This window comes from Acinonyx jubatus, chromosome E2, assembly GCF_027475565.1.
Source record: "Acinonyx jubatus isolate Ajub_Pintada_27869175 chromosome E2, VMU_Ajub_asm_v1.0, whole genome shotgun sequence".
Classification (NCBI taxonomy): Eukaryota; Metazoa; Chordata; class Mammalia; order Carnivora; family Felidae; genus Acinonyx; species Acinonyx jubatus.
The window spans coordinates 8811090-8819884 of record NC_069396.1 but is presented as its reverse complement, the minus strand read 5'-3'; the positions used below and the strand labels follow the sequence as shown (position 1 = coordinate 8819884).

The 8795-nt window shown below is 51.9% G+C and overlaps 1 long non-coding RNA gene across 2 annotated transcripts; it reads left to right on the top strand.

Moving 5' to 3' along the window:
* The first annotated feature begins 622 nt into the window (after positions 1-622).
* On the top strand, positions 623-8456 carry LOC113604418 (uncharacterized). Of its 2 annotated transcripts, none has more exons than XR_008293637.1 (3): positions 623-3615; positions 6789-7146; positions 7577-8456. It is a non-coding gene; the product is annotated as an uncharacterized LOC113604418 (long non-coding RNA). The 2 variants fall into 2 exon arrangements; XR_008293636.1 differs by having other exon boundaries at positions 623-3143; positions 3492-3615; positions 6789-8454.
* The last annotated feature ends 339 nt before the right edge of the window (positions 8457-8795 follow it).

Below are 8795 nucleotides of genomic sequence, written 5' to 3'. Positions count from 1 at the left end.
AAATTAACAGGTAAAGGCAGGCACGTGGGAAGCGACGTGTGCATTGTGGGTAAATGGCCCGGAGCATTGTGGGAACTACAGGCCCCAGGGCATGGTGGGAAAATGGCGTGAAGCAATGTGGGAGCTGCGGGCCACACGCAGGTGGGCACCAGTGCATTGTGGGAACCGTGGGCCAGGCGCTTTGAGGGCACCGGTGCCTTATGGGTGCTATGAGCACAGGGAATTGTGGGAATCCTCTGCAGAAATTCTGGAATAAGGGGGTAGGGGTAGGTGGGCTGGAAAAGCGGGAAGGGTTATTTCGTACAATTGGGGTTTTCCTGCCCCTTTTTCTCTTATTTGGGTTTCCTCTTAATAGTTAAGAGGAAGTTAGTTAAAAGCCTGCATGCACTTGACTCTTTTGTCTAATTTTTATTATCTGTTTTTCCACCAGAAAAGAAACTCTTAAGACGGCAAGGATTTTGCCACTTTTGAACTCTATCCCCAGTACTGCTGGGCACATAGGAGGGGCTGATGGTCCTCCTCCGGCGACGTTGCCCGGGGAAGGTAGCATCATTGCCTGATAGCCTTAGATGTCTGCAAATGTTCATTTTATTACTTATGTTAAAAAAAACCCACGCTCGTCTAATAGTCAACTGGCATCCAATCTGTGACTTCATGGATGATACTGCTTGGAGTAAGGCCAAGTGGGGGGCGGGGGGAAGTGAACTCTTTTGAAGAAAACCTTAGGTGTAACCGAGGACAAGGTCCAGGTGGGAAATAACCCGCCGCACCCAAGACTGACAAGACCAGATGGGCATTCTGGAAAGGTGATTCAGGCAGCAGTCTGGCGTACCAGGGTAAGGGAAAAGGGTAGAGAGGCTATTCTAAGGGGCCCGAAGACAAAGTGCGTGTTGAGCCAGCGGAGTGTGGTGAGGGGCAGTGGGAGGGAGGGAGCTGGCAGACCCTGATCGGGTGTGGAAGCTGGGGCAGGGTAGGCGGTACCGTGGGTCCCACCCTTATCTGTCTCAAGGCTTAGCCCAGGACCTTCCACATAGTAGGTGCTCAGCAAATACGCGGTGAGGGACCCTGTGAGTGGATGGATGAATCACTGCGAGCCTCCTCACTCATGATCCGCAGGGGTTTCTCATGCCCCCATGGAGGGGGCAATTAGAAAAGGGTCAGGGGGCATTGCAGAGGGTTGGCCAGCCCCCCACGGCTCCACAGGCGCAGGGGAACTGGCTTCTTGCCATCCCTCGGGGGCTTGGCAGACTGACAGGTTCACAAGATGGGCAGGTCCCACAGCAGACTGGGAAAGTGATAAGGGCAGGGCCTGGCCTGAAGGACAATTTCTTGGACACCCCCATTAGCCCTGTCTAGGGCTGAGAGGCCGGACAAAGCAGCTTCTCTCCTCACAGTGGAAAGGGGGAACCAAGGACTCTGCTTCTCCTTCGGTTGCTCACACGGACCTGCCAGGAGCCATTCCGGATTGGCTGCAGGAAACGTTCTATACATATGCGAGACTCCGTGTTTCTTCCTCCCAGGAAGGGCGAGGGCGGCAGATGTTTCTCTAGAGAGAAATCAGTTCCCCTCACCCCCATCCTGCAGTCAGCATAGCAATGCAAGGGGACTAACGTTTGTGGGGTTCCTTCTACGCACCACGTTCCACTACAGCGTCAGCGTTCCGCGTTACGATGTCATTGTCATGGCAACAATGCAGGATGGGTGCTTTTCGCAGAGGAAGCCTCTGAGGTTTGGAGAGCTGAGCTCCGTAGCTAAGGCCATACAACCAATACGTATCAGAACTGGAATTTGAACCTGGCTCTCCAACATTCTACAACTCGTGTTCTCTCGAATACAGCCTTTGGCTCTGTTCAAAATAGTCCTCTGGGCTCTGTGCCTAAAGCAATAGAAGATGTAGACCAAGGGCATCAGACTTGGGACAGAAATATTCCGGGACATTTTTGTGGCTGAATGCTCTGGACCTAGGGGGAGACAGCCTTCAGACAAATCTGGTAAGACAAGGGCCTGGGCAGACATCTCCTCTGTTCGTTCCACCCAGCGGGAGGAGGTACCTTCTACCTCCAGGCAGAAGGTAGAGCATGTGCCCAGGCCTGGAGACGCGAGAGCGGAAGTGTGTTCGCTGCTGTTAGAGCAGAGCAAACAAATGAGGAATAGGTAGGAGGTGTGGCCAGGGGGCTGGGCTGGATTCCTGGACCCTTACCGTCATACTCCTTCTGGAGTAGACTCTGCCCTGAATCAGGCCATTCTCCTGGGTGCCCCGGAAAACGATCCGGTGACCGCGCTCTCCAGAGCGCCTCTGATGGTAACGAGGCTCAGCCCGGAGACCATCTGAGTGGGTGACAGACTCCCAAATATCAGAGGCTGGCATACTTCCTCTACAAGCCAGTGGGCACACGGTATCGAAGAGAAGGGAAAAAATAATCGCAGCAGTGTCTGAAGAACTTAGACACGGTGTCTTGCTCTCTCGTAATGTATGTTTCAAGCAGCCTAAGGAGTAAAAAAGTCAGATTCACATGTCTCCTGCTGCTCATGCAAAGAAAAGGAGCGGAAGTTCCAAGGCAGCCATTTCACCCGTAAGATGTGTGATGTTGGGAGTCGTAATAAAAAATAAATATTTGGTCTCCGGGCCCTCTTCTGGCACAGGGCTCCTCAAACCTTAGGAATTTCCGGGGAGGAAGGTGATATAGGTGTCATTTGTTACGTTAACGAGGTGACCTTTGGAACCACCTAAGGACGAGGCTGGTTGCCAGGAGAACCATGCGATGAGAAGGTTGGAGTTTTCAGTCCCTCCCTCAACTGCCTGTGAGAGGAGGAGGCTGGAGGTTGAATCAATGGCCAATGCCTTAATCCATTGTGACCACAATGAAGCCTCGGTGAAAATCCCAAAGGACCAGGTGTGGAGTGCTTCCTGATTGGTGGACAGCTTTCAGAGAGCTTCCTGATTGGTGGAGACAATATTCACAGTGCTTCCTGATTGGTAGACAGGGTTCGAGCGCTTCCTGATTGGCTGACAGGCGGAGATTCGGGAAGAGTGGGCTCTCAGAGACCGTGGAAGCTCCACCCCATGTCCCACACCTTGCCCTATGCATCTCTTCCACTGGCTGTTCCTGAATTATATCCTTTTATAACAAACTTGTAAGCTGGTAGGTAGAATGTTTCTCAGAATTTTGTGATCCCCTCTAGCAAACTAATGGAACCCAGGCAGGGGGTCGTGGTAACCTCTGATCTCTAGCTACTTAGTCAAAAGCCAGGGTGGCCCCTGGATTTGAGACTGGCATCTGAAGTTGAGGTGGGGGGGGACAGCCTTGCAGGACTGAGCCCTCAACCTGTGGAACCTGACGCTGTCTCTGGGTAGATCGCGTCCTGAGTTGAATTGTAGAACACCCAGCTGGTGTCAGAGAACTGCTCGGTGGTGTGGGAAAACCCACACACACACACTGGAATTGGGTACAGAAATAGAGACGTGACTGGTATTTTCTGTACTAACACAGCGTGGCCAAATGTCAGTGCCAAGTCATTCAACGCGCATTACCAACTTCTTCCTGTGTGCCAGGAACTGGCCCTGCCCGGGAGGACAAGCAGTGAACCCTGTAGACACAGCCTCTCACTGAGCTTGTAAGTTAGGTGCTAAGCAATCACACTCGAGCTCCTTGGCCAAGGCATTGCTACTTTTCCACCTTAGTCTTTTCGCCCGCAAAATGGGGGTTATTTTGTGAGTGAAGTCAAGAGATGGCTGGGGACTAGTTATATAGGGTTAGAAAGACTAAAACGGTTCATGGAGCCATATCATTTGACTTCCGCCTCTGGCTACTCTTAAGACATTATCTCTTTTTACATTCTCCCTAAGAAATCCAAGAATATTTAGAGTTGAGGACAGAGTCTTCCACCCTGAAGCAGCCCAGGCAGGACCATTCTGAAATTTAACTTTGTTTCCTCATGCCTCTCTCTCTAACTATATGTATCTCCCCCCCCCCCATAGATAGATAGATAGATAGATAGATAGATAGATAATAAGATAGATAGATAGATAGATTTTTTTTTTTTTTTTTTTTTTTTTGCAGGATACAGAGACTGCTTTCTTACTTTTATTTTGTTTTCTCTCTTCCTCCTGCCGCTACGGGTCAAAGTGTCTATGCTACTTTCCGAACCACAGGTTTTTCAACATGTTCTCTCAGGGATATACGGGAGGGAGGGAGGGTGTCTCTTCAACTCTAAGATTCCATGATGAGGCGCCTGGAGATTCTTGGGAGTTGGCTGCTTGTCCGATGCTACTCTCGCGACTGTCTTCTCTCTGGCAACTCACACTTCGCAAGAGCCCCGCTCCTAGGCTACACAGCAGGTTTCAAGTTATTTCGTGTTGGTTTCCGACCACCGTTTCTAGGTGGTCCCAGACCTCTTAATTCCTCTGGTCTCCTGAAAGGCTGGTTCTGGCACCTGGATGTTTGTTTCCTCCTGGAGGGCCCCAGGCCCACCAGCAGGCACACCAGACATGTGCTTCACGTCTGTGGATGGACGAGATCAAGGGGAAACACATCTGGTCTGTGTCGTGACAGACAGATGGCGAGAGGCTCGGGAGCGGATGCGGGATGGAGAGGTGGGGAGACAGGGCTGGGAGGTGAGAACGTCTGAGGTCATTCCCCATCAGCAGGACTCTGAACGGAAAACTCTTTGTAGAGGAAGAGATCTCAGCAAGCCTGGAATCCCTCAGGCCCATTTGACAGAAAGGAAGGGGAAGCTTGAGACGCGAGACTACAGTGTCATAAATGCCAGAGCTGGGACTTGAACCGAGGTCTTCTGCCTCCCAGTCCAAAGAGAGAAGAGACCAGAGGAAACCCCTAGGGGATGTGGCCAGTGGTAAGGGAACAAGAAGACTGCTTGCCCTTGAAAATCACCATTGCCTCGGTCACTCAGCCTTTTAAGCTGCATCCATTTTATGGGTGAGGTTAAATAACTTGCTCGAAGCTTCCCACTGAGAACGCGGCAGAGCCGTGATTGGAACCCCAAAGCCATGGGGCGCCCAATGGCAAATGTTGCCCCCAGGGGATCAGACAACATGAGCGTTGTTTTGCTCTTAAGACACAGTCATCCTCTCAGAGGAAACCAAACCTTCCTCCAAGAAGACTTCCCTGAATGCGCCAAGCCACAAAAGCATCTTCCTGATGCAGATGTCTGAACTCCTAGGCAATGTGCTTTCTCCCACCTTGTTTCCCACGGATCTGAACGTCCACATCTTAAAGTTGACCACTGCCTGCTTCAGACTTCCTGGTCCCAGTTCCCCGCACCCCACACTTCCCACATTTTAATTCAGTACCAAACTCTTAGGAGATGCTCAAAGAAGATGTGCTGAGTCATGGGGGAAACTCAGAGGAAGAGAAACCATGGGAATAAGGACTTGCCTGTTACTGATCCTTGACCTTCCATTGAGAAGCTCTAAGAAAAAAAAAAAAAAAAACAACCAACCGATTTTAAAATCAAGATGACTTTCGTCATCTGCCATTGGGGAGAATACAAGTCAAAGCCCGTAGGCCCACGTGGATATTCCAGAAATGGACTGTTACCTCCATTGGTTGATTAAATTAGGATGTGTTCCCTCTGCGTCACCGAAACTCGTTAGGTGTAAGATAGTGGGCAAAACGTCATGGTATAAAGATAGTCATTTAATCCTGACTGTAAGCCTCAGGCACATGTTCCCTGGCCTCAGTCCTAAGTCCCTTAATGTTTTCACCTGGTGCTCACTTGCCAACACTGGGTCACGGCAATGACTGACACCTGCCCCACCCCACCCCGCCCCCCCAACCACCTCTCTCTTTCCTCGGGGGCTCTAAACTTGACCTGTCAGCCCCTTGACTCTGAGAGAGAAGTGAGCTGGATACAGAGACTACAGCGTGGGGTGGCTTAAAAATTCAGGATTCAAGGGGCACCTGGGTCGCTCAGTCGGTTAAGCGTCCGACTTCAGCTCAGGTCACGATTTCGCGATCTCGCGGTCTGTGAGTTCGAGCCCCGCGTCGGGCTCTGGGCTGATGGCTCAGAGCCTGGAGCCTGCTTCCGATTCTGTGTCTCCCTCTCTCTCTGCTCCTCCCCTGTTCATGCTCTGTCTCTCTCTCCGTCTCAAAAATAAATAAACGTTAAAAAAAAAATTAAGAAAAAAAATTCAGGATTCAAGATGAGCACGGCTGGTCTAACTGAAAATAACCTGGAGAAATGATCAGCCCAAACTCTCAGCTGAAGGAAGCCCAGCTACAGAAGCGCCATCACAGCAGGGAGCCCGCACATCACCCTCAAACCAGGACGGAAGGCCGGGAGAACTAAGTCTCCAGTACCCTGCCGGTCACAGAACAAACTCACTCACAAGCTGGATGGCCCCATTCCTCTGCATCAGGGCTCTTCCTCTGTCACTTCCTAGCAGCATAACCATGGGCACGTCACTTCCCCCTTTCGAGCCTCCGTTTCTCTCCCTGAGAAATGGGCATACTGCTCAGGACCTCTTTAGAGGGTAGCGGTTGAGACAAAAACCCTGCGATGGGGCCTGTTCCAGGCAGGTGTTTGATTTTAGCTAGTTTCCATTCTTTCAGCCTTCGCTTGCCCAAGGGCCTGGGGAAAGCCACTTTAATTTCTTTGTACCCCAGGCTCTGTCCCCCGTGTAGGGCTTGTGGAGATTTGCTGATCACCCCAAGGTGTCTTGTGGGAACTGAAAACAGAGCCCGACTCACAGAACGGAAAATGGGTCAGGCCCAGGGGCTGTTTAGCCAAAGAGTGGCTGCTAACCGCACCTTACGCTTCTGCCTTAGGATCCGGAGGGGGTCCACCCTCCCCCTCTCGCCGGCTGCCCCCAGGGCTGAGCCTCCAGTGTCCAGGTGTGAAGGTGGGTCACCTTGGCCACAGATTTTACACGTTTCCCTCTCCCTGGCAAATGGGGGTGTCAGGGGGGGTGTGGCAGGGACCTGAACCACAGCTCCCACACCAAGAGTTTTATTATCATCATTATTATTATTATTATTATTATTATTATTATTATTATTTTAATCTAAGAACTAGTTGTGATTAATAGCAGCCTGAGGTTCTGAGGCTCCTGGTGCAGAAATAAGGTCACGGTGAAGATATGGCCGTTTTGAAACCCTGGTGAACTTCAAGGACCAGCGCAGAGTGGTAATCACTCCGGTTTTGGCTCATCTTCCTTCCCTGTGGCCTGTGACTTCAAGGCCCGGGGCTGTCCCTACCTTTCAGACTTCCTCTCATGCAAATTGCCCCAGGCAGGGGTGTGTGGGGTTGGTGGAGGGGGGGGGGGTGCTGGCAAAAGAGAGGAGAGAGCAGAGGGAAGTAATCAACTCCAGCCTCCCCAGACCTACTTTCTGTCTCACAGGCAGACCTCTCAGGGGTCCACCGGAGCCCCAACACGGCCTCAGTAAGGGCTTGCTTGCTTCCACTAAAGTCCCAAACCTGGAAGCTTGGGCCTGGAGGTACACCCCATCCATCCATCTCTCAAGAAATAAATGCATCCATCCCATTCAGAGAAAGATCACAGCTCTGAGGGGCTTATGGGTTTTCCTGCAATCCTCTTGTCATCCCATATCTGTAGAGTCTCGAAACTGCCTCTTCCCGACGAGTGGGGCTGCGAGAGTAAGGGCCTAACTGAGCTAACAGGCACAGAGACCGGCGATCATGGAGCCTTTGGGAGAGGGGGCTCGAGGGAGCCCTCCCAAAACAGGTCCCCTTCCCAGCCAGCCCCCACCGGGGACATCGCAGCAAGAATCGTCCCGACGGAGGAGTTTGCGTGCTGACCCAAAGGGTGCAGGGGCTTTTCCCTTTACTGGCTTCAGTTTAGTGGGACACATTTCTCGAGAGCCCAAGGCACCACGGTTGCCCTTGCAGGAAGGAGAAGTGGACAAGGTCACAGAGGAGAGCAGGCCAAGAGCCGGCAGTCCCGCCTCTGTGCTGGCTCTGTGAGACCTTGAGGCCTTCAACCTCTGGGCTTGGGGCCTCAGTTTCCCCATCTGCAAGCAAGGGTGCTGGACTACAGCAACTCTTCAGTCCTCTATTTCATCGGCACGCCAGTAAGGAGAGATCTGGTCCTGGCCCCATCCTTGCCTGAGGCAGGACTGACTTGTTCCCAATAAAAAAATCTCAAATCCAGATTCAGTGGCTTTCTGGCTCAACCATTTCTCAAGAAATAAATGCGCTGGTGACTATGGGGGAGGAGAACGTCCAAACTGGCCCTGATTTGCGTGGACTGATGCACGGGCCCCTTTCCCGCCGAGCTTTCCAACTGGCTGAGTGACTCCCTTGTGGCTTGGGAGGCCTCTGCCCACTGGGATTTGGAAGTTCATGGTGAAGTCTTGTGAGTACGACTTACCACGGGGTCCCTGCCACTCCATTTACAAAAGGGACACAGGGGCCTCGAAAAGCCCACAACCTCCACAGGCTTCTGTGAAAATTTCCAACCCTCCTAATGTACGCGAATACCTTAAAAATATATATATATATTTTTTAACATTTATTCATTTTTGAGCAAGGAAGGGGCAGAGAGAGAGAGAGAGAGGGAGACCCAGAACCCGAAGCAGGCGCCAGGCTTGGAGCTGTCCGCACAGAGCCCAACGCGGGGCTCGAAACCACAGACCGCGAAATCGTGACCCGAGCCGAAGTCAGAGGCTTAACCGACTGAACCACCCAGGCGCCCCTGTAGGCAAATATCTTGAAATCTCAGAATACGCATAAAACCCTTCAGTGCAGCAGAGCGAGTGCCCGGTGACCTTGGCCAGGTCACGTAAAGCTTTTGGGATGGCATTCCTTTGGCTGCA